Source organism: Schistocerca americana, chromosome 10 (genome assembly GCF_021461395.2).
Source record: "Schistocerca americana isolate TAMUIC-IGC-003095 chromosome 10, iqSchAmer2.1, whole genome shotgun sequence".
Classification (NCBI taxonomy): domain Eukaryota; kingdom Metazoa; phylum Arthropoda; class Insecta; order Orthoptera; family Acrididae; genus Schistocerca; species Schistocerca americana.
In genome coordinates, this window is record NC_060128.1 from 162,402,514 (window position 1) to 162,427,174 (window position 24,661).

A 24,661-nucleotide genomic window follows, 5' to 3' on the forward strand; every position below is an offset into this window, starting at 1 on the left:
AAAGTTGTTATATTAACTTAAGTATGTTGTTAAATTAACCTAATTATGTCATGTATTGGAAAATTCGACTCGTTCCACATCATTACGAAATATCGTATTCATGATCCATGGAACTAGTATTAATCTAATCTAATCTAATCTAATCTATGTGCCGTTAGTAATGGCACTTGCGTCGGTTGCCTGCTGCCATACCCCATTAACGCCAAATTTTGCAGCACTGTTCTAGCGGATACGTTCACCGTACGTCATACAGTGATTTCTGCGGTTATTTCATGCAGTGATCCTTGTCTGTAGCACTGACTATTCTACACAAAACGCCGCTGCTCTCAGTCTTTAAGTAAAGGCCGTTGCCACTGCGTTGTCCTTGGTGAGAGGTAATGCCTGAAATTTTGTATTCTCATCACACACTCGACACTCTGGATCTCAGAATATTAGATTCCTTAACGATTTCCGAAACGGGATGTTCCATAGGTCTAGCTCCAACAACCAGTCCACGTTCAGAGTCTGTTAATTCAAGTCGTGCCGCCATAATCACGTCGGAAACCTGAGTACAAATAATAATTCCGCCCTTTTACACCTGTACACCGCCACCTGTACATGTGTATATCGGTATCCTATTACTTTTGTCTCCTCACTCCATATCCGTAGGTACTGTAATAAACTGATGGTTCATCTGCTTATTGTCACCGTCGCGTCACTTCCTGTCGTTAACTTGTACCAGCTACAAGTATTGGAACAAACGTATTGTCCATTTGTGAAATAATAGCATCCGTTCGTCGATTATTTAGATTCGTTTTTGAAACTATAGGCAAATATCAAATCCACGCGTCAGTTGTTTTAGAAATATTTTCTAACTACAAGCGCGTTTTTTTTTTTTTTTTTTAGAAATATTTTCTAACTACAAGTACGTGTCGTCCGACAACAATCATAAAGATCAGGACTCTGTGGTCGCAGGTCCTTTTTCATATTCATAAAGCAAATGAATGTTCACTAGGGGAGCCCTTTTTCTCGTTCTTCTATATACAGGGCTATTACAAACGATTGAAGCGATTTCATAAATTCACTGTAGCTCCATTCATTGACATATGGTCACGACACACTACAGATACGTAGAAAAACTCATAAAGTTTTGTTCGGCTGAAGCCGCACTACAGGTTTCTGCTGCCAGAGCGCTCGAGAGTGCAGTGAGACAAAATGGCGACAGGAGCCGAGAAAGCGTAGGTCGTGCTTGAAATGCACTCACGTCAATCAGCCATAACAGTGCAAAGACACTTCAGGACGAAGTTCAACAAATATCCACCAACTGCTAACTCCATTCGGCGATGGTATGCGCGGTTTAAAGCTTCTGGATGCCTCTGTAAGGGGAAATCAACGGGTCGGCCTGCAGTGAGCGAAGAAACGGTTGAACGCGCGCGGGCAAGTTTCACGCGTAGCCCGCGGAAGTCGACGAATAAAGCAAGCAGGGAGCTAAACGTACCATAGCCGACGGTTTGGAAAATCTTACGGAAAAGGCTAAAGCAGAAGCCTTACCGTTTACAATTGCTACAAGCCCTGACACCCGATGACCAAGTCAAACGCTTTGAATTTTCGGCGCGGTTGCAACAGCTCATGGAAGAGGATGCGTTCAGTGCGAAACTTGTTTTCAGTGATGAAGCAACATTTTTTCTTAATGGTGAAGTGTTTAAACCTCCTCTACCAAGAAACGTGCCAGAACTGCGAGCTCGCATCAACGATGCTTTCGGACTCATTGATGGGGACATGCTGCGCCGAGTGTGGGAAGAACTTGATTATCGGCTTGATGTCTGCCGAATCACTAAAGGGGCACATATCGAACATTTGTGAATGCCTAAAAAAACTTTTTGAGTTTTTGTATGTGTGTGCAAAGCTTTGTGAAAATATCTCAAATAATAAAGCTATTGCAGAGCTGTGAAATCGCTTCAACCATTTGTAATAACCCTGTATCTAGAAGACAGCTGCCCCCATTACCGCCCTTCCCCGCGCCGTCCGGAGAGCACCCCTGATTGTAGATATCATGAGGAAATATGAGTCACCGCTAAAAGGGGTACTTCATAAAAACGTTCGACCGATTCTCGTGTTCTGAATGCCTGTCTGGGAGCCTTACAGGTACGACTAATAAAGGAGATAGAAAAGATCCAAAGAAGAGCAGCGTGTTTCGTCACGGGTTCGTTTGGTAAACGCAAAAATGTAACGGAGGAGCTCATCGACTTTCCAAAGACGGGCGCTGCTAACAGAGTCGTATTTAAAGTGCAGCCTAGAGGCCTAAACTACGAACATTTAAAACATCGTATAACACACAAAAGTAATTTAGTCATACAAATTTATTGGGCTAAGTTTTGCACCACTCAAACCTCGTGCCCCTCTCGTCCAATTCCCAGTGACGGCCTGTCACATGGAAAAACCGAGAGTAGCTAACGGAGTTTTGACAGCTGAAATGAGTTCGATTCAAAAATTTTTTCCTAATATGAAAATGGCGCTATACCTGTCACTTATGATCTCAAACAGCAGCGGGAAAAAGGTATTTTCGAAAGCGAAGTTGATAAAGAAAAAACTTTTTGGCATCACTTGATACTAAAAATCATACCGGAAGTTTCAGAATTAATATCGGGGTTTTAAAGCTTTGTAGCATTATTACATTCAATTTAAAATCATAAATAAAACACCAGATGAAAGAGCAACTCAAACAGTTTTGTATGTATACCTGTGCGCATGCTGTTTCCTGTGTCTTCCTTTAGATAGCGCAAGTAACAAAGATGCGACCACTGAACAGAAAGCTTCTTGTGTTTCACTGGTTTCAAGGACTGAATTAGTTGTTACAGTGTAGCGCGCGTTCCGTGTTAAGTTCCATTGTAATTTTCCAAGTGAGGACAACATCCGTAGATAGTACCATCAATTTGAAGACACAGGCTATCTTTGCAAAGGGTAGAGTACGGGACGACCAAGAGAGACTAAAACTCTTGTTGAACGAGTGACAAGCCTTCCGCTTTTATCCCCAGCAAATCAGTTCGGAACACTAGTCGTGAATATTAGCAATTCCAGTGACGTCTGCGTCGAGACTTTTATGGAGGCGCTTACAACTAGTCTACGTTGTTACAACCTCTAAGGGGTGCAGACTACAGTTTATGCACCAACTCTGCAAAGGAAATGTTGCTGCATGACGATGAAGATTTTCTGGATCGTGTCGTCTTCGCTGTTTCACCTAAGTGGAAAGGCGAACACGCATAATGTGCTCATCTGGGGGTCGTAAATTCCCAGGAGACGGTACAATTGCAACGAGACTCCCCTAAATAGAACGTTTTTTGTGCCATATCCTGGCGGTAAAATTTATGGGCGTTTCTTTTTCGGTGAAGCATCTGTAGCTGATGTTTCTTATCGTGATGCGCCAGAACTATGGCTCTTTCCCAGTTCGAAGAAGCTGAACCACAGGGCTTTATTTAGCAGCAAGATGATGCGCCGCTTCACTGGCATAACTCAGCACGTAGTTTTATAAACGATGACCGCTGTAGTGACCGCAAGGGGGCCGGATGTCAAAGCTTGTTTCACATGGCCTTTACGTTCACCCGATGTGACTATATATGATTTTTACCTTTGGGTGTTCATAAAGGATCATGTGTATGTGCCTCCGCTGCCAGCTGATTTGCTAGACTTTTAAGAAACAGGACTCCCAGCAGCTGTTTCAACAACTAGTCCAGACACACTGATCAATCTTTGCGAAGGACTTGGCTATCGACTCGATGTGTTCTGTACGACGAATAGTGCTCACATTGAACACATGTAAGAAAAACTGTTTGAGCTGCTCTTTCAAAAAATGTTCAAATGTGTGTGAAATCTTATGGGACTTAACTGCTAAGGTCATCAGTCCCTAAGCTTACACACTATCTAATAAATTATCCTAAGGACAAACACACACACCCATGCCCGAGGGAGGACTCGAACCTCTGCCGGGACCAGCTGCACAGTCCATGACTGCAGCGCCTGAGACCGCTCGGCTAATCCCGCGCGGCAGCTGCTCCTCAGTTGATGTACTATTTATAATTGTAGGTTGAATATATGATTGCTACAAAGCCTTAGAACCCCCATATTCAATTTTAAACACTCGATATTTGAGACAACGATGTGTTGAAGATAGTAGCTTCATCACTATGAAGTGCAGATGCAAACCAATCAGCCAATAAGATTATTTGAAACTTTCATGTAAGGTTTGGAAAGAATTGTTTGAATACAAAGAAGATAAAATTTGCTTGCTTCGTACATTACTTTTATTATTTTGCATCTGCCTAATAAATAAATTTCCTTGTCTCAAAATACTTTATTTTAAAAGTTAAAATACTGATTTTTGCATGGACATGAATCTCAACTCTTTGCGCTCTCTCTCTTTCCCTTTTTTAATGTAGTTATCTTAGTGACGTTAATGAACGTTTTGGATACTTTAATAATTTCAGTTCCATTAATTTTTACTCTAACTGATTTATGAAATCACTAATTACATATCAAAATTAGCAATGTTTCGCAACTGCTAAACATTTTATGGGAATAGGATATGTCTTCCTTCTCCTTCTCCCTGTCCATCACTTCCTCCTCGCTCCTTCTGTTCATCTCCTCCTCCTCCTCCTCATCATCATCATTTCTCTCCACCTTCTCCTCACTCGCTGGATCCATCTCCTCCTTTCTCCTCTCCACCCCTCCCCCCGTCTGTTGTCCATCTCCTCTTTTCCCGCTCTCTCTCTCTGACCTCGAATCTTGTACATTGTTGTTACTGCGAGCGAAACCTTGATTGGGAATTGAAGTCGATTAAAATGAATGGGTAAATCGGTTGGAATCATTGGTATATGGAATATGAAAGACCTCTCCTCCTCCTCGACCTGTGAATGGTGCAGGATGCGAAGTGATCAGCACACCAGGCACGCATTTGGGAAGACGACAGTTCAGATCCACGTCCGACCATCTTGATTTAGATTTTCCATGACTTCCCTAAATCAATCCACGCACATTCAAGGGCGCGGCCTATTTGGTTCCCCATCTTTGAAACATTCCGAGTTTGTGCTCTGTCTGAAATGACTGCGGTGTCGACTGGACGTTAAATCCTAATTTTGCCCGCTTGCTTTGATCTATGAAGTCTACTTTAATGATAGTATTTCTCATGGTTTTAATCTGCAAACGGTTGAGGTTACGAATTTTTAGACGACTCAGATTCCGTGGTAGTCCTCCATTCATAAGCCGATAAGTCCTCCATTCATAAGCCGATAAGACATAAATACAACTTATTTGTTTTCTGTTAAAACCGACTGCGAGAAGAAAAACAAACTAATACATAGTTATATGTACATTTTTTGTTTAAAATCTTGTATAAGGTGAGAAACAATTTGTCTAATGGTTTAAGTGCCTCATATTACAAGAAAGGAAATTCCTGTAAAAGGTAGTGGGATGAAGTATCTCACCGGATGGCAGACGATGGTAAAAATCAAATTGTGAACTCTACCGACACCAAAGCCATCAGAAAAAGAAGACTACCAGTACAGAATTGACCCCTGTAGGCTTTCCTATAAGATCTTCAAAGTAGCCAACAAGGCTAAAGCCACTGAATCCCAGAAGATCAACGAAATAAAGAAAGACCTCGCAAAACTTCGCATTAGGCAAGACATAATGACTAACAAGAGTGAGTACCATTTAGCTATTGAAACCAGACCCTTCGTAACATCCCTTACAGAAGTTAGCCACAGTGAGACCAGGAAATGATCCGAGGAATTTCGCATTAGGCAAGACATAATAACTAACAAGAGTGAGTACCATTTAGCTATTGAAACCAGACCCTTCCTAACATCCCTTACAGAAGTTAGCCACAATGAGACCAGGAAATGGTCCGAGGAATTCAAGACAAGGTTCAGCAGGGAAATGAAGGAATACTGGGCTAACAGAAAAGCTCAGGGGACTAACAAGAAAACAGCCACTAAACTTCACCAAGAACACAAAAAGTGGTAGACGACAACAGTACAGCTAAAACACAAACACCGTGGTCCACAGGGGGTCCACACGAGTTAAAAAAACCTTAAACGGTGTGATATAGGCTTTTAATTCGAAAATAACTCCAGAATGCTGTTTTCGTGGGCTAGTTTCACATGTTTCTCAGGAGGGTCCGCAACACAAATACAGCCTAGGCGTCGACAGATCCTATGTATGGGCCTGCGCCTAGATATGTGCCCTGCATCACGAAATAGCAGACTGGTGTACCAAAAATGTTCACCACTAGTTTTACTTTGTTTATTTATTTTGGTGTCCATCCACTCCCCACAAAACACGAAAAAAACTTGTTTTATTACTTCATTGGGTTTGTTGAACAATTTTCTTTTTGAGGTAATATTGCACATTATTTTAGACTTAATTCCATTCATTATCAGGGTGGATTGCAGAGTATCGATGCAGATGTACTTTCTAACTTGCTGTATTAAGTTATTCTGTTTGTTGTGGAAACATGTTTGGAAACAAGGCCCCTGGAGTAGACGATATTCTTTCAGAACTGCTGATATACTTGGGTGAGCCAGCCATGGAAAAACTGTTTCACATGGAGTGAAAGATGTACGAGACAGGCGAAATACCCTCAGACCTCAAGAAGAATGTAATAATTCTAATTCCAAACAAAGCAGGGGCTGACAAGTGTTAATATTACCCGAACTATCAGTTTCAAAAGTCATGGATACAAAATACTAACACGAATTCTTTCCAGGGAAAAACTGGTAGAAGCCGATCTCGGCGAAGATCAGCTTGGATTCCGAAGAAGTGTAGGAACACTGTAGGCAGTACAGACCCTACGACTTCTTTCAGAAGATAGGTTAAGGAACGGCAAACGTACGTTTATAACATTTGTAGACTTACAGCAAGCTTTTGCCAATGATCTCTGGAATACACTCTTAATAAAGGGAGCAAATGGCTATTTACAACTTGTACAGAAACAAGACGGTCCGTGTAAGAGTCGAAATATATGAAAGGGAAGCTGTGGTTTATAAGAGAGTGAGACAGGGCTGTAGCCTATCCCCAATGTTATTCAGTTTGTACATTGAGCAAGTAGTAAAAGAAACGATAGAAAAATCTGGAGAATGAATTAAACTCATGGGGGAGAAAAATGGCTCTGAGCACTATGGGACTCAACTGCTGAGGTCATTAGTCCCCTAGAACTTAGAACTAGTTAAACCTAACTAACCTAAGGACATCACAAACATCCATGCCCGAGGCAGGATTAGAACCTGCGACCGTAGCGGTCTTGCGGTTCCAGACTGCAGCGCCTTTAACCGCACGGCCACTTCGGCCGGCCATGGGGGAGAAGAGGAAGTAACTTTATGGTTTGCTGATGACATTCTAATACGTCGGAGACAGGAAACTTGAAGAGCAGTTCACTGGAATGGGCAGTGTCTTGAAAAGAGGATATGAGATGAACATCAACAAAAACAAAACAAGGGTAATTGAATGTAGTCGAATTAAACCATGCGATTCTGAGGGAATTAGTGTGAGAAGAGAGACACTAAGAGTAGTAAACAAGTTTTATTATGGGGCAGTAAAATAACTGATGATGGCTGAAGTAGAGACGTTACAAAATGTAGTCTAGCAATGGCAAAAAAAGCGCTTCTGAAGAAGAGAAATTTGTCAACATCGAATGTATGTAAGTGAAACAGAGTAATGAACAGTTTAGACAAGAGGAGAATTGAAGCTTCTGAAATGTGGTACTACAGAAGACTGCTACATCTACATATATACTCCGCAATCCACCATACGGTGCGTGGCGGAGGGTACCTCGTACCACAACTAGCATCTTCTCTCCCTGTTCCACTCCAAAATAGAACGAGGGAAAAATGACTGCCTATATGCCTCTGTACGAGCCCTAATTTCTCTTATCTTATCTTTGTGGTCTTTCCGCGAAATATAAGTTGGCGGCAGCAAAGTTGTACTGCAATCAGCCTCAAATGCTGGTTCTCTAAATTTCCTCAGTAACGATTCACGAAAAGAACGCCTCTTCTCCACCAGACTCCCACCCGAGTTCCTGAAGCATTTCCGTAACACTCGCGTATTGATCAAACCTACCAGTAACAAATCTAGCAGCCCGCCTCTGAATTGCTTCTATGTCCTCCCTCAATCCGACCTGATAGGGATCCCAAACGCTCGAGCAGTACTCAAGAATAGGTCGCATTAGTGTTTTATAAGCGGTCTCCTTTACAGATGAACCACATCTTCCCAAAATTCTACCAATGAACCGAAGACGACTATCCGCCTTCCCCACAACTGCCATTACATGCTTGTCCCACTTCATATCGCTCTGCAGTGTTACGTCCAAATATTTAATCGACGTGACTGTGTCAAGCGCCACATTACTAATGGAGTATTCAAATATTACGGGATTCTTTTTCCTATTCATCTGCATTAATTTACATTTATCTATATTTAGAGTTAGCTGCCATTCTTTACACCAATCACAAATCCTGTCCAAGTCATCTTGTATCCTCTTACAGTCACTCAACGACGACACCTTCCCGTTCACCACAGCATCATCAGCAAACAGCCGCACATTGCTATCCACACTATCCAAAAGATCATTTATGTAGGTAGAAAACAACAGCGGACCTACCACCCTTCCCTGGGGCACTCCAGATGATACCCTCACTTCCGATGAACACTCACCATCGAGGTCAACGTACTGGGTTCTATTACTTAAGACGTCTTCGAGCCACTCACATATTTGGGAACCAAACCCATATGCTCGTACCTTAGTTAGGAGTCTGCAGTGGGGCACCGAGTCAAACGTTTTCCGGAAGTCAAGGAATATGGCATCCATCTGATACCCTTCATCCATGGTTCGCAAGATATCATGTGAAAAAAGGGCGAGTTGCGTTTCGCAGGGGCGATGCTTTCTAAGGCCGTGCTGATGCATGGACAGCAACTTCTCTGTCTCAAGGAAATTCATTATATTCGAACTGCGAATATGTTCGAGAATCCTGGAACAAACCGGTTAAGGATATTGGTCTGTAATTTTGAGGATCCGTCCTTCTACCCTTCTTACATACAGGCGTCACCTGCGCTTTTTTCCAGTTGCTCGGGACTTCACGTTGGGCAAGAGATTCGCGATAAATGCAAGTTAAGTAAGGAGCCAATGCAGTAGAGTACTCTCTGTAAAACCGAATTAGAATCCCAGCAGGACCTGGCGATTTATTTATTTTCAACCCATTCAGCTGCTTCACAACCCCAGGGATGTCTATCACTATGTCGTCCATATGGGAATCTGTACGAGACTCAAACGGCGGTATGTTTGTACGATCCTCCTGCGTGAAAGATTTCTCAAATGGTAAATTTAAAATTTCTGCTGAAGGTTAGATGGGTAGATCGCGTCACTAATGAGTAGGTACTGAACAGAATTGGAGAGACAAATTTGTGGCTCAGCTTGAGTGAAAAAAGGGAAGGTTGACACCAAGGAGTTCCCAGTTTAGTATTGCAGATAAGTTGCGACGGCGGTGGTGTGTGTGGGTGAAGTAAAAGTCGTAGAGGGAGAAGAGGGGTGAATACGGTAAATAGGTTCAAAAGGGTGTGGGTTGCAGTAGTTACATGAAGAGGTTTTCATAGGATAGAGTAGCATGGAGAGCTGCATCAAATCAGTCTTCGGACTAAAGATCACAACAAGATTCTTTCTCAGCAGTTTTCCTCCCCCAATCAGCTAAACGAATGTGGTTGAAATATGTTTCATCAACACGTGACCTTCGTTATAGCAGTTGAACGATCTGAAAACTTCCTCTAGGACCGCTGAGAGTAGTTTCTGTGATTGGGGTTAGCGCGGTACCACGATGGTAAGGCGCTATCCTCGCATTCGTGGAGACGGCTGTTTAAACCACTGCTGGTAAAGTGTTGTAGGTTGGAGACTGGTATTTTTGTATCGTCTATACAACCGTAAATGAAAGTTTAAATGTCAGCTTCGTTAAAATTAAAACCAAGTTCCCGTATTATCATTTTACCCATTATTCTAAATAAAGTGAAAGACAATGATTCCAGTTTTTAACTTAGAAAAGGGAAGTAAAAACAAATAAAAGTTGAAATTTAATGATCTGACTTACAACAAGTAGAGCAACCACGCTGAAGTCAGTCATAATATAAATAAATGAATGACGAGTCTTTTAAAAAAAAGGCAAAGTTTACTCTTTACGTAATTTCTGGAGAGGTAACGTTAGAGTTTCAGTTAAAAAATATTTTAGTTGAAAAATTTTAAACCAACATGCAAACATTTACTCACGAAAGAATTATGATTTAGTACGAAAGATGACATTTAAACTTAACAAGCAGGTATTGTTAATCAGAGGATGTAAATAACTGTTGTTTATTTCCATAGTAACAAATATATCTTTGGCCTGAGATGTCAACTGCTTTATAAAAATAAATAAATGCAGACACCTTTTTATACATTCTGGACTGGGTCTTCACTTGACTGACGAAGAAGTACAAAAAATTGCACGGCATTTCCTGAACACGGATATAAATGTTTTTTAATCGATGTGGAAAGAGATCAAACACTATTGAAAAGGAGGAAAAATCACATGTCTTTATAATTCGCAAATTACATACGTACTACGATAAGAAATACCAGAACAAGCATTTCAATCGAAGAGCAGTCGATAGCGTTAAGTGTGGAATCAGAGAAGTTAGAAAGACATATGTTCAAGGAAGTCAAATGCGACCACTTTGTGGGAAACAGAGGAAATGCTTCAACCATTTAACGAAAAAATCCGCTACAAAAACATTCAGGTTGTCTCATGAATACTGAATCACAGATATTTTAATCAATGTGCAAAAAGTGTAATGCTAAGCAGTACCGCATCTGTTTGAAATCTCTCAGGCTATAGATATTGCAATAAGAAATAGCAGAGCAGTCAGTTCAGTTGAAGAGCACTAACTCTGTTTAAACTTCGTTGTCGGAAAGAGTACAAACATAGAGGTATAAGGAAGACAACTGTGAAGAAATTTTGGATAGCAGAGGAAGTACTTCAAATAGCTATTTTAGTCAGTGTGAAAGCACCTGCCATACTAAAATACCGGGGAAAAATTGCATGTGTTTGTATTTCACTGAATACATGCGTCAGCGATAAGTAGTATAACAGGAGGCAAATGCAATGAACCGGAGTGGATATTTCTAAAATGGGAATAAGAGAAACTTGACAATCAAACGTACAAGGAAAATCATTGCGATGAATTACGGGAAACAAAGAACTACATAGACCGATTGATGAAAGAATGGGATATAAAAATGTTGAGAACTTAGGGGCCAAACACACGCAAAAAAACGTAAACAAATGGTACATGTGTACCATGTCAATAGCTGTGCTTAGCTCAAACTTCAGAGGCGTGATTCGTCACCCCAGCCAACGTTTGGTGGGCCGCGGGCTCTCAGGTAAACTGAGGTGGTGCCGGGAACTAGGATGTGAGAATGTCAGAAAGGAACGCGCTGGCGCAAATTGAGAAATCATCTTCATCCATGTGATTGGCATAAAATGAGTTATTAAAGTTATCCGATGAGCGAGTCAAAGGCGCAGGAAGTTAATACGTGTGCATGTATAATGTCCCAGCTCGAGGACATTTATGTAGAACTATAGAACGTGGATAGACTGAAACTATATATGTGGGATAGCAAATTCCACGGATGGTCAAAAGGCATGGACGCAGGACAGACAAAATACCATCCCCTAGACGCAGGCTAAAAATATGGGGGGATGAATAACCCATTTATCATTTAATTGGGGTCAGTAATAGTACTTGATGACTACGCATGGATAAGCGTGTAAAGTTACTATACTAAATTCTAAGCGCTATTGACGAGAAATGGGTCAAATTAGTATAACAGGCTTAATGTAATTGCGTGAAAGGACGTGCAACTTCGCCTTCATCGTTCTTAACATCTAATGACCGGCCGAGGTCATCATGAATAGTGCTATCGGATATGTAGCAAAACGGTGTATAAAGAACCTAAAGCTAAACTAGTTTCTTAAAATCAGGTACTTGAGATACTGAACCATGAACTTTAATCAAGCCAGGTCTTTCAACGCATATGGAGTTCAACAGGCAAACTACCTTTATGTTGTAATAGCTGTTGACGTGAAAGGTCAAATAATGTAACGGGCTAAATATACGTGCGTGAAAGGGACGTCGCTGTCATCGCCCTTATTATCTACTGACCGACAGAGGTCAAAGTGATTAGTGCTATCAAGTGTTACCAAAATGAAATGCAAAGTTATGTGTATATGGTGAAGAGACGTACCATGTCACTTAAACGTTCTTTTTAAAAAAGGTTAAGGTTTTTTTCCTAATTTTACGCCAGAGCTCGGACTTGGAATGAATATGACCAAAATCATTCTTGCATCACCATATTCGACTTGGATAATTATAACTAAGTGGGAATGGCTATTTGGACCATATTGGAAATATTGGAGCTTGTAAGAAGTGAGAATACTGTGAACCTGTACAAGAATCAATCATTGTAAGGCTTCAAATGAAAGAAAGAAGCATGTGTATTGTATTAGTGTGCCCACGTTTGTAACGGCAGCCGTCATAACTAAGATTAAGGGAAAATAGAGCGTGACTGTGCGAATTGACCATCTGTGACATCAAGCTACCGCATGCGTGCGTCGGCTATCTTCTATGTCGTTTGGAAGAATGCAAAGGACTGAGCATGGGGATAAAACCTCCGAAAACAACTTTTTTTTTTCTAACTGGAATTGATCGATAAGGGTGCAGTATTTGTCATACCATAGACGTTTAAAAATCTCCATTTTTTTCTAATATGTCTAATTTCATACCCCTAAGTTCAGAATGAAGCAGGTCGGTACTGGCCGGGGGAATAGGCGCGTGAGCCATTTGTACGAGATGTTCAGCGAAGGTGAAATCTCGCGTACCGCTACCACTTCTGGTGATAATACGTTCCTTATATCTAGTACCTAGCGCTCGACCTGTTTGACCGATATAATGTGCCGACAAGTAATATTGTAAACCCCAGACTGAGAAAGTTTATCACCTGCGACTTGTAAAGAGTGGATTAGGTTTATTTTCAAATTTTTGTTAGTGGAGAAGGCTACTCCAAATCCATAGGTTTTAAGTAAACGTCCAAATTTGTAACTTATTTTACCTATGAAAGGAACAAATTTAATTGCCATTGGTTCGTCGTCTACTGCACCATCTGATGTGGAAGCCGTATTATTAGTTTGAGTAAAATAAAATTTTATGTTAGATATGTTTACGATATAATCTTTGTCATTAAAATGATATAGACCACATATTTTCATAATTTAACGACTTTCAGGAAAACATCAATTTCACGTATGAAATTGACTACTCCACCAGGTCCTTAACTTATTTAGATATCACCTTGACTGTAGTGGGCAGTCACATTGCTTTTTAATATATATCGAAAAAATTCATGCTCTGATAACATTAATCCTGGTGTCTCCGCATATCCGCAAGCCAAAAAAAATGGTCTTCCATTCAAGTCTCCATCTTGCCATGGCTATCCCCCTTTCCCCGGAGGCGCTAGAAACGGAATTAGGTATGCTGGAAGCTATCGCTAAAAATAACGGTTACAATTCACACTTAGTAAGACGAATGTAGAGTAAGAAAATAAATAAAAATAATAATACGGCTTCCACACCAGGTGATGCAGTAGATGACGAACCAATGGCAATTATATCTGTTCCTTCCATAGGTAAAATAAGTTACAAATTAGGACACTTACTTAAAACCTTTGGATTTTGAGTAGCCTTCTCCACTAACAACAATTTGAAAAAGAACCTAATTCACTCTTTACAAGTCGCTGGTGATAAACTTTCTCATTCGGGTGTTTACAAAATTACTTACTGTGACTGTCCGAAATATTATATCGGTCAAACAGGTCTAGCGCTAGCCATTAGATATAAGGAACGTATTATCACCAGAAGTGGTAGCGGTACGCGAGGTTCCACCTTCGCTGAACATGTCGTACAAATGGCTCACTTGCCTATTGCCCCGGCCAGTACGGAGCTGCTTCAATCTTAACTGAGGGGTATGAAAATAGACATATTAGTAGAAACGGAGATTTTTAAACGTCTATGGTATGACAAAGACTGCAACCTTAACGACCAACTCTAGTTAAAAAAAAACATTCGAAGATTTTATCCCCTTACTCAGTGCTTCACATTCTACCATACGACAGAGACGAATGTTGATGCATTCATGCGGTTGCTTGGTGTCCCATATGGTCAATTCGTTCAGTCACGCTCTAGGTCCCCTAAATCTTAGTTATGACGGGTGCCCTTACAAATGTGGGCACACTAATACCATACACATATTTATTCTTTCATTTAACAAGTGATACTTGTGCATGTTCACAGTACTCTCACTTCTTGCAAGCACGAATATTTCTAATATGGTCCAAACAGTCATTCCCACTTAGTTATAACTATCCAAGTCTAATATGGTGATGCAACGATGTTTTTAGTCACATTCATTCCAAGTTCGAGCTCTGGGCTAAAATAAGGAAATAAATCCATAACCATTTTTAAAAAAACGTTTAAGTGGCATTGTCCGTATCTTCACGATATATTCATAAAATTGCATACCATTTTGGTAACAACTGAGACCACCAATCACTTTGAAGTCTGTCCGTCAGTAGACAATAAGGCAGATGAAACCGACGTTGTACGTCCTTTCACGAACGTACATTAAGTCCGTTACATTATTCGACCTTTTACAACAGCTATTAGAACTTAAAGGTAGTTTGTCTGTTGAACGCTATATGCGTTCACAGACCTCACTTGATTAAGCTTCATGGTTCAGTACTTCAAGTACTTGATTTTAAGAAACTAGTTTAGCTTTGGGTACTTTTTACAGTATTTTGCTACATATCAGATAGCATTATTCAAAATGACCTCTGTCGGTCATTAGATATTAAAGGCGACGAAGTCAACGTTGCACGTCCTTTCACGGAATTACATAAGTCTGTCAATTTGAGCTTTTTGTGGTCGATAGAGCTTAGTATTTCATATAGTAACTTTACACGCTTATGCAGGCGTAATCATCAAACACATTCACAGACCCCAAGTAATTGAAAAATGTGTTATTCATCCCACACATTTATAGCCTGCTTCTAGCTGCTGGTATTTTGTCTGTCCTGCGTGGATGCGTTTTGACCATCCGCAGAATTTGCTATCCCATATATATAGTTTCAGCATATCCCCGTTCTATAGTTATATAAAATTGTCTTCGGCTAGGACATTATACATACACACGCATTAACTTGTTGCGCCTTTGATACACAACGTTCATCGCTAATCGTGAATACAGTGATAAACGTATTTTAATTAATGTTAGAGGGGAATACATATTGATGTAATGAGGGATTCTGAATAGTGTATGTAATTTGCTGATTGTATAAATACTAAGAGAACAAATTACACAGGAGGCAGTTCAGTTGATGAGGACTGGATGTCTCCCAAAGCGACAGTGACCAAAGTTAGACAAAAATTTCTAAAATGAAGATAACTGCCAAGACTTTTTGCGAAACACGAGAAATACTTCATGTGACACGTAAGAGTGTAGTACGAAATGTTCAGAGCAGTGCATGAACAATCAAATAAAGATATTTACATCGATGTGCAAAGAAATGGCATACCAAAAAAATGGGAAGAACGACTTGTGTTTAAAATTCATTGATTATATCTGTAGTAAAAGAAGTAATACTACAACAAACAGTTCAGTTGGAGAGCAATGGACGACTTTAAATGGCACAATCACAGTAATCAGAGAAACTTACGTACAAGGAAGACAACTGCGCAATGTTTATGAAACATATGAAATAATAAAGTGAATGACAAATATATAAAGTACAAATATGTTCAGTATCCTGTTACAGTATGAAATGATGACAGCTTCGTAATTCTCTGAGTCTATGGATACTGCGATGATAAGACACACAACAATACGAATAGCAGTGGTCCATTAAAGAAGGTAAGCAAGAAAAAGTTTGGTCTCGTGAGAAATACTTCAAATGGCTGAAGGAAGAATCGTCTAGAAAAGTGTTTCGGAAAGTTCATAACTACCGAAATTAAGGTATTCTTTTGAATCTGCAAAGATGTGGGACACTGCAATCCCAAGCAATGATGAGCAATTTGTATCTCTATGAAGAAATAGGCACGCAATAAAAATACTAGAGTAGGTGGTTCAGTTCAACTGAAGCTCATTCTTGAAAAGGGAAAATCACAGAAAATAAAGAAAAATGCATTCGAGGAATATACCTGCGTCAAATTTCTGAGTACTAGAATAATTACGTCATGTGACTGATGAAGGAAAGACTTAAAAATATAATTAACCGATATCATCAATACACTAGTTAAAGACGTTCGTAAATGTGCAAAGACATAGGTTACCAAAATAGTTTAGAATCATGACATGAGTTTGGAATTGTGAAAGGCTGCTTCCATCAGAAAACGACATAACAGAGGTCAGTTGAACAGCGATAATATGAGCAAGTTACACAAACATCTGTAGAATGAAGATAACCTAAATGGAATTTTTGGGTAACAGAACAAACACTTCATCTGACTGACGAAAGAATGAAGTAGAAAATGTTTTGCATAGTTAGTGATTACTGCCAAAAAGATATGTTATTCAATGTGTAAGTACGTAAACTACTGAAATACAGGGGAAATATCACGTGTTTGAAATTTATAACTTATACACATTATCTGATAAGAAATACCATTGAATGCAGTTCAGTTGAACAGTGGTGGATGTCTTCAAAATGGAGAATCAGAGACGTTAGACAAAGATACGTAGAGGGAAAATAACTGCGACGAATTTACTGGAAACAGATGAACTACTTCACCTGATTGACGAAGGAATGATCTACGAAAATGTTCAGAGGACATCATGATTAGAGAAATACAAGCAATTAATCAATGTGACCAGTTGTGTGATTCTAAAATACTAAGGAAGCCATACTGTGTAGCCATGCTAGTTGAACAGGATTGGATGCATTTAAAGGCGCTAGTAACAGATGTTAGACAAAGATACGTACTGGGAAGACCGCTCCGAAAGGTTTCTGTGTAAGAGAAGAAGGTCAACTCACTGACGAAAGACTGAGTTACAAAAATTTTCAGGGCATTTCCTCAACACGGATGGTAAGGTTTTTTAATCGAAGTGCAAAGAGCTGACACACTATCATAATGGGGAAAAATCGCATCAGTTTATAATCCGCTGATTAAATACGCACTGCGATAAGAAAAACCTCAACAAGCACTTCAATTGAAGACCAGTCGATGTCTTTAAGTTGGGAATCAGAGGAGTTAGAAAGATATACGTACAAGGAAGTCAAATTCGAACAGTTTGTGGGAAAACAGAAGAAACAGTTACAACCATTTAACGAAAAAATGCGCTACAAAAACATTCAGGTTGCTTCATTAATACACAATCAGAGCTATTTTATTCAATGTGCAAAAACTGTAATGACAAGGAGTATCGCATGTGTTTGAAATCCCTCAGGCTATAGATATTGCAATAAGAAATAGCACAGCAAGTAGTTCAGTTGAGGATCACTAACCCTCTTTAACCCTGAGTGTCGGAGGAAGTACAGACACAGAGGTACAAGGAAGACAACTGTGAAGCAGTTTTAGATAGAAGAGGAAGTACATGAAATAACTGACGAAAGAACGGTGTACAAGAATGTTGAGTGCAAATCATGGATACAGAATTAAAGGTATTTTAATCAGTGTGAAAATATCTGAAATAATGAAATACCTGGCGAAAATTGCATGTGTTTGAAATTCACTGATTACTTGCGTGCTACGATAAGCACTGCAACAGTGGCAGTACAAACATACGTACCAGGACCATGATTGAGAAGAATTACGAGAAACAAAGAACTACTTCATCAGATTGACGAAAGAATGAGCTATAAAAATGGTCATGGGAATTCATGAATACAGGATTACAAGTATTTTACTCAATGTCGAAAGTCGTTCAACGCTGAAATGCTAAAGTACAATGCAATCAGTGCGAAATTCTTGAAATATGAGTTTGAAATACACTAATTATATACGTTCTGCGAAAACAAATACCACAGTGGGAGGTTCTCATGAAGAGAAGTGGACGTCTTTATAAGGGATAAGTCAGAGAAAAATATTAGCAGCTAAAGAAAAATACGAACTTGGAAAAAGACTGTTAAAAACAGTTGGTTTAATGAAGAAAGACTGACGCTCATCCACGAATGACTGAAATAGAACAACGTTCATGGGTATTCGTGAATACAGTAATAAACGTATTTTAATTCACATTAGAAGCCAACAGATATTGATGTAATGAGGAATTATGAATAGTGTATGTAATTTGCTGCTGGTACAAATACTGAGAGAACAAATTCCACAGCAGGCAGTTCAGTTCATGAGGACTGGATGTCTCCTAAAAGGACAGTGCCCATAGTTAGACAAACATTTGAAGAACGAAGATAAGTGTCAAGAGTTTTTGCGCAACACGAGAAGTACTTGTTGTGACACGTAAGAGTGAAGTACGAAAGGTTCAGAGCAATTCATGAACAATCAAATAAATAGATTTTCATCGATATGCAAAGAATTGGCAGACCAAAATACTGGGAAGAACGACATGTGTTTAAAATTCGTTGATTATATCTGTAGTACAAGTAGTAATAGCACAGCAAACAGTTCAGTTGGAGAGCAATGGATGACTTTAAATGGGAGAATCACAGTAATCAGAGAAAGGTACGTACAAGGAAGAAAACGGCGGAATGTTTAAGAAACATAAGAAATACTCCAGTGTATGGCGAAGAAATAAAGTACAAATATGTTCAGTATCCTGATATAGTATGAAATGATGACAGCTTCGTAATTCTCTGAGTCTGTGGATACTGCGATAACACGTACAACAGAATGAAGGGCAGTGGTCCATCAAAGAAGGCAAGCAAAAAAAATTCTGGTCTCATGAGAAATACTTCAAATGGCTGAAGGAACAATGATCTACAAAAGTGTTAAGAGAAGTTCATGACGAGGGAAATTTAGGTATTCTTTTGAGTGTGCAAAGATGTGGGATACTGGTATCCTAAACAATGATGACATCAATTTGTAAGTCTATGACAAAAGTGGCGCGGAATAAAAAATACTAGAGTAGGTAGTTCAGTTTAACTGAAGAACATTCTTGAAAAGGGAAAATCATAGAAATTAAAGAAAAATGCAATCCAGGAATATACCAGCGTCAAATTTTTGGGTACCAGAGTAAATACTTCATCTGACAGACGAAGGAAAGAATTACAAAGACATTCAATCGATATCATTAATACACTAAATAAAGATGTTCGTACATGTGTAAAGACATAGGTTACCGAAATAGTTAAGAAACATGACATGAGTTTGAAACTGTTTCCATAAGGAAACCACAGGAAAGACTTAAGTTGAACATCGGTAATGTGTTCAAATGGGTAAAATAAGAGAAGTTACACTATCATCTTTACAAGTTCGACAAACAATTCTAGAAGGAATATAAGTGAAAAGACTGTTTGCAAAACAGGAAAAGTAATTCATCTGACATATAAGAGTGAAGCACGACATGTTCAGAGCTGTTGACGAATATAATGAAACCAACTTAAACGGAATTTTTGAGTAACAGAAAAAAACTGATTACTGCCATAGAGATAAGTTATTCGGTGTGTATGTACGTAAAGTCCTGAAATACAGGGGAAATATCACGTGTTTGAAATTCTTAGCTTATACACATTGCTCGGTAAGAAATATCATTGAAGGCAGTCCGGTTGAACAGCGGTGGATGTCTTGAAAATGGAGAATCATAGGCATTAGACAAACATACATAGAGGGAATATCACAGCGAAGAGTTTACGGAAACAGATGAACTACTTCACCTGAGTGAAGAAGAAATGACCTACAAAAGGTGTTAGAGCAATCATAATTAGAGAATACAAGTAATTAACCAATGTGGCCAGTCGTCTGATTGTGAAATACTAAGGACTAATCAGAAACATTTCAAATTGTCTGAGCTGTACATACTGTGTAGCCATGCCAGTGAAGTGGAGTTCATGCAGTTAAAAGCAGTAGTGACAGATGTTAGACAAATATACCTACAGCGAATACCGCTGCGACGGATTTTTGGGATACAGAAGAAGATCTTCAACTAACTGACGAAAGACTGAAGTACAAAATTGTTCACGGCAGTTCCAGAGTGTAGACATAAAGGTATTATTATCGATGTGGAAAGAGCTGACACACTATCAAAATGGGAATAATCGCATGTGCTTGTAATTCGCTGATTACATATGTACTGCCACAAGTTCGACACGGTAAGCAGTTCAACTGAAGAGTAGTCTACGTCTTTAAGTTGGGAATCAGAGAATTTGCAAACACAGACGTACTAGGAGGTCAAATGCGAAAGGTTTGTGGGAAAACGAAAAAATGACCTACAAATACATTCAGGTTGCTTCATGAATACAGAATCGGAGGTATTTCAATGAATCTGCAAAAACTGTAATGCGAAGCAGTATCTCTTTGATAGCTCTGCGGCTTCGAGTATGGCAATAAGAGATAACACAGCATTAGGTTCAGCTGAAGAGCTCTGACTCTCTCTTTAAACTTCGGAGTGGGAGTAAGTACAAACACAGAGGTACAAGGATGACAACTGTGAAGCCATTTTGGATAGCGGAGGAAGTACTTCAGATAACTGACGAAACAATGGCAAATAAAAATGTTGATCGCAAAACATGGATACAGAATTATAGGTATTTTAATCAGTGTAAAAACATTTGCCATAGTGAAATACCGGAGAAAAATTGCATGTGTTTGGAAATCACTGATTACATTCGTACTGTGATAAGCAGTACAACAGGACAGAGTTGCAATGAACAGTAGTGGATATTACAAAAACAGGAATCAGAGAAACTAGACAAGCATACGTACAAGGAACATCATTGCGAAGAATTACGGGAAACAAAGAACTACTTCAACTGATTGACGAAGGTATTAGCTATACAAATGTTGAGGACATTGCAGTGCGTCAGCAGTCGTGAATAATTTAATGATTATTAAGAATACGCCTCGTTTGTAAATGGCAAACGGTTGTTGACCTAGGTTTCGGCGAGGATCACCACACCTTCTTCGGAACACACTTAAACTACAAACTGCCTAAAGAGGCAGTTCAACATTAATACAGAACGCCCAAAGGGGCCAAAGACTCGCATAAAAAAAGTAAAATTAACATACGTGTGTACCATGTCAGTAGCTGTATTTAGCTTAAACGTCTGAAGCGTATTTCCTCACCCCAGCCAACGTTCGGTGGGCCCCAGGGTCTCAGCAAAACTGTGGTGGTACCGGCAGTTTGGTTGCGAGAATTTCAGAAAGAAATGCACATGCGCAAATTGAGAAATCGTCTTCTTCCATGTGATTGGCATAAAATGTGTTACGAAAGTGATTCGATGACCGGGGCAAAGGTGCAGCAAGTTAATGAGTGTGTATGTATAATTTCCTAGCTCGAGGGTAAGTTTATAGTACTATAGAACGAGTATAGGCCCAGACTATATATGTGGGATAGCAAATTTCACGGATAGGCAAAACGCATGCACACAGGACAGACAAAATACCATCAGCTAGAAGCAGGCTAAAAATATGTGGGATGAATAACCCATTTTTCAGTTGAGTCTGTGATAGTATTTGTTGACTACACATGGATAAGCGTGTCAAGTTGCTATACTAAATTCTAAGCGCTATTGACTAGAAAAGAGTCAAATTAGTATAACAGGCTTAATGTAATAGCGTGAAACGACATGCAATGTCGGCTTCATCGGTCTTGATATCTAATGACCGGCCGAGGTCATTTTGAATAGTGCTGTCGGATATGTCGCAAAACGGTGTAAAAAGAACCTAAAGCTAAACCAGTTTCTTAAAATCAGGTACTTGAGATACTGAACCATGAAGTTTAATCTAATGACATACAACACTAAAGGAAGGAAGCAAAAAAAATTTTGCTCTCATGAGAAATACTTCAAATGGTTGAAGGAAGAAATATCTACAACAGTGTTCAGGAAAGTTCATCACTACGGCAATTAAGGTATTCTTTTGAATGTGCAAATATGTAGGATACTGAAATCCCAAGCATTGATGATATCAATGTGTAACTCTATGAGGAAATAGGCCCGCAATGAAACATACTAGAGTAGGTAGTACAGTTTAACTGAAGCTCATGCTGAAAAGGGAAAATTATAGAAATTAAATAAAAATGCATTCCAGGAATTTACCAGCATCAATTTTTGCGTACTAGACTAATTACTTAATCTGACTGACTACGGAAAGAATTAAAAATATATTCAAGCGATCTCATCAATACACTAGTTAAAGGTTTTCGTATATGTGCAAAGATATAGGTTACCGAAACAGTTAAGAATCATGACATGAGTTTGAAATTGTGAAAGGTTTCTTCCATACACAACGACACGACAGAGATCATTTGAACAGGGCCACTGGGATCAAATGGGGAAAATGAGAGAAGTTACACAAACATCTCTATAATGGAGGTAACTTAAAAGGAATTTTTGGGTTACACAACAATTACTTCATCTGACTTACGAAAGAATAATGTCCAAAATCTTTAGGCTAGTTACTGATTACTGCCAAAAAAGATTTGTTATTCAATGTGTAAGTACATAAAGTACTGAAATACAGGGATAATATCACGTCTTTGAAATTCATGACTAATACACATTTTCCGATAAGAAATACAATTGAAGGCAGTTCAGTTGTTCAGTGGTGGATGTCTTCAAAATGCAGAATCAGAGACGTTAGACAACTATACGTAAAGGGAAAATCACTACGACGAATTTACTGGAAACAGATGAACTACTTCACATGATTGACGAAGGAGTGACCTACAAAAATGTTCAGAGAACAGCATCATTTGAGAAATACAAGTAATTAACCAATGTGGCCACTCGCGTGATTCTGGAATACTAAGGAATAATCACAAATACTTCAAATTGTGTCGTCTGTACATACTGTGTCGCCATGCTAATTGAATAGAAGTGGATACATTTAAAGGCGCTAGTGACAGATGTTAGACAAAGATACGTACAGGGAAGACTGGAGACTGGTTCGAAAGATTTCTGGGTAAGAGAAAAAGGTCTTCAACTCACTGACGAAAGACTGAAGTACAAAACTGCTCAGGGCATTTCCTGAACACGGATAAAATGGTTTCTTAATCGATGTGAAAAGAGCTGACACACCATCATAATGGGGACTGTGTTTATAATCCGCTGACTACATACATACTGCGATAAGAAATACCACAACAAGCACTTCAATTGAAGAGCAGTCTATGTCTTTAAGTTGGGAATCGGAGAAGTTAGGACATCCGTACAAGGAATTCAAATACGAATAGTTTGTGGGAAACAGAAAAAAAAGCTTCAACCATTAAACGAAAAAATGCGCTACAACAACATTCATGTTGCTTCTTTGTTACACAATCATAGCTATTTTAATCAATGTGCAAAAATTGTAATGCTAAATAGATATTGCAATAATAAATAGCACAGCAAGTAGTTCAGTTGAGGAGCACTGACTCTCTTTAAACTTGTGTGTCGGAGACAGTACAAACACATAGGTACAAGGAAAACAACTGTGAAGCCATTTTAGATAGTGGAGGAAGTACTTGAAACAACTGACAAAAGAACGGCGTACACAAATGTTGAGCGCAAATCATGGATACAGAATTATAGGTATTGTATTCACTGTGAAAACACCTGCCATAATGAAATACCTGGGGAAAACTGCATGTGTTTGAAATTCACTGATTATTTGCGTACTGCGATAAGCACTACAAGTATTAGCAGCTAGAGAGTAATACGAATTAGGAAAACGACAGTGAAGAAGATTTGGTTTAATGAACAAACCCTGAGGCTGATACGTGAATGACAGAACAACGTTCATGGGTATTCGTGAATACAGTAACAAACGTATTTTAATTAATGGTAGAAAGCAACACATATTGATGTAAAGAGGGATTACGAATAGTGTAATTTACTGGATGTTTAAATCCTGAGAGAAGAAATTCAACAGCAGGCAGTTCAGTTGATGAGGACTGGATGTCCCCTAAAGCGACAGTGACAAAAGTTAGACAAACATTTCTAGAAGGAAGATACCTGCCAAGACATTTGCGGAACACGAAAAGTACTTGACGTGACACGTAAGAGTGAAGTACGAAATGTTCAGAGCAGTTCAATAACAATCAAATAAAAACATTTTCATCGATCTGCAAAGAATTGCCATACTGAAATACGAAGAAATGAAGTACAAAAATGTTAATTATCCTGATATAGCAGGAAACGATGACAGCTTCGTAAGTCTCTGAGTCTATGGATACTGCGATAAGACACGCAACAGTATGAACAGGAGTGGTCTATTAAAGGAGGCAAGCAAAAAAAGTTTGGTCTCATGAGAAATGCTTCAAATGACTGTCGGAAGAATGATCTACAAAAGAGTTCAGGAAAAGTTAATGACTACGGAAATGTAGGTGATCCTTTGAATGTGCAAAGATGTGGGGCACTGAAATGCTAAGCGAAGATGACATCAATTTTTAACTCTATGTTGATATAGGC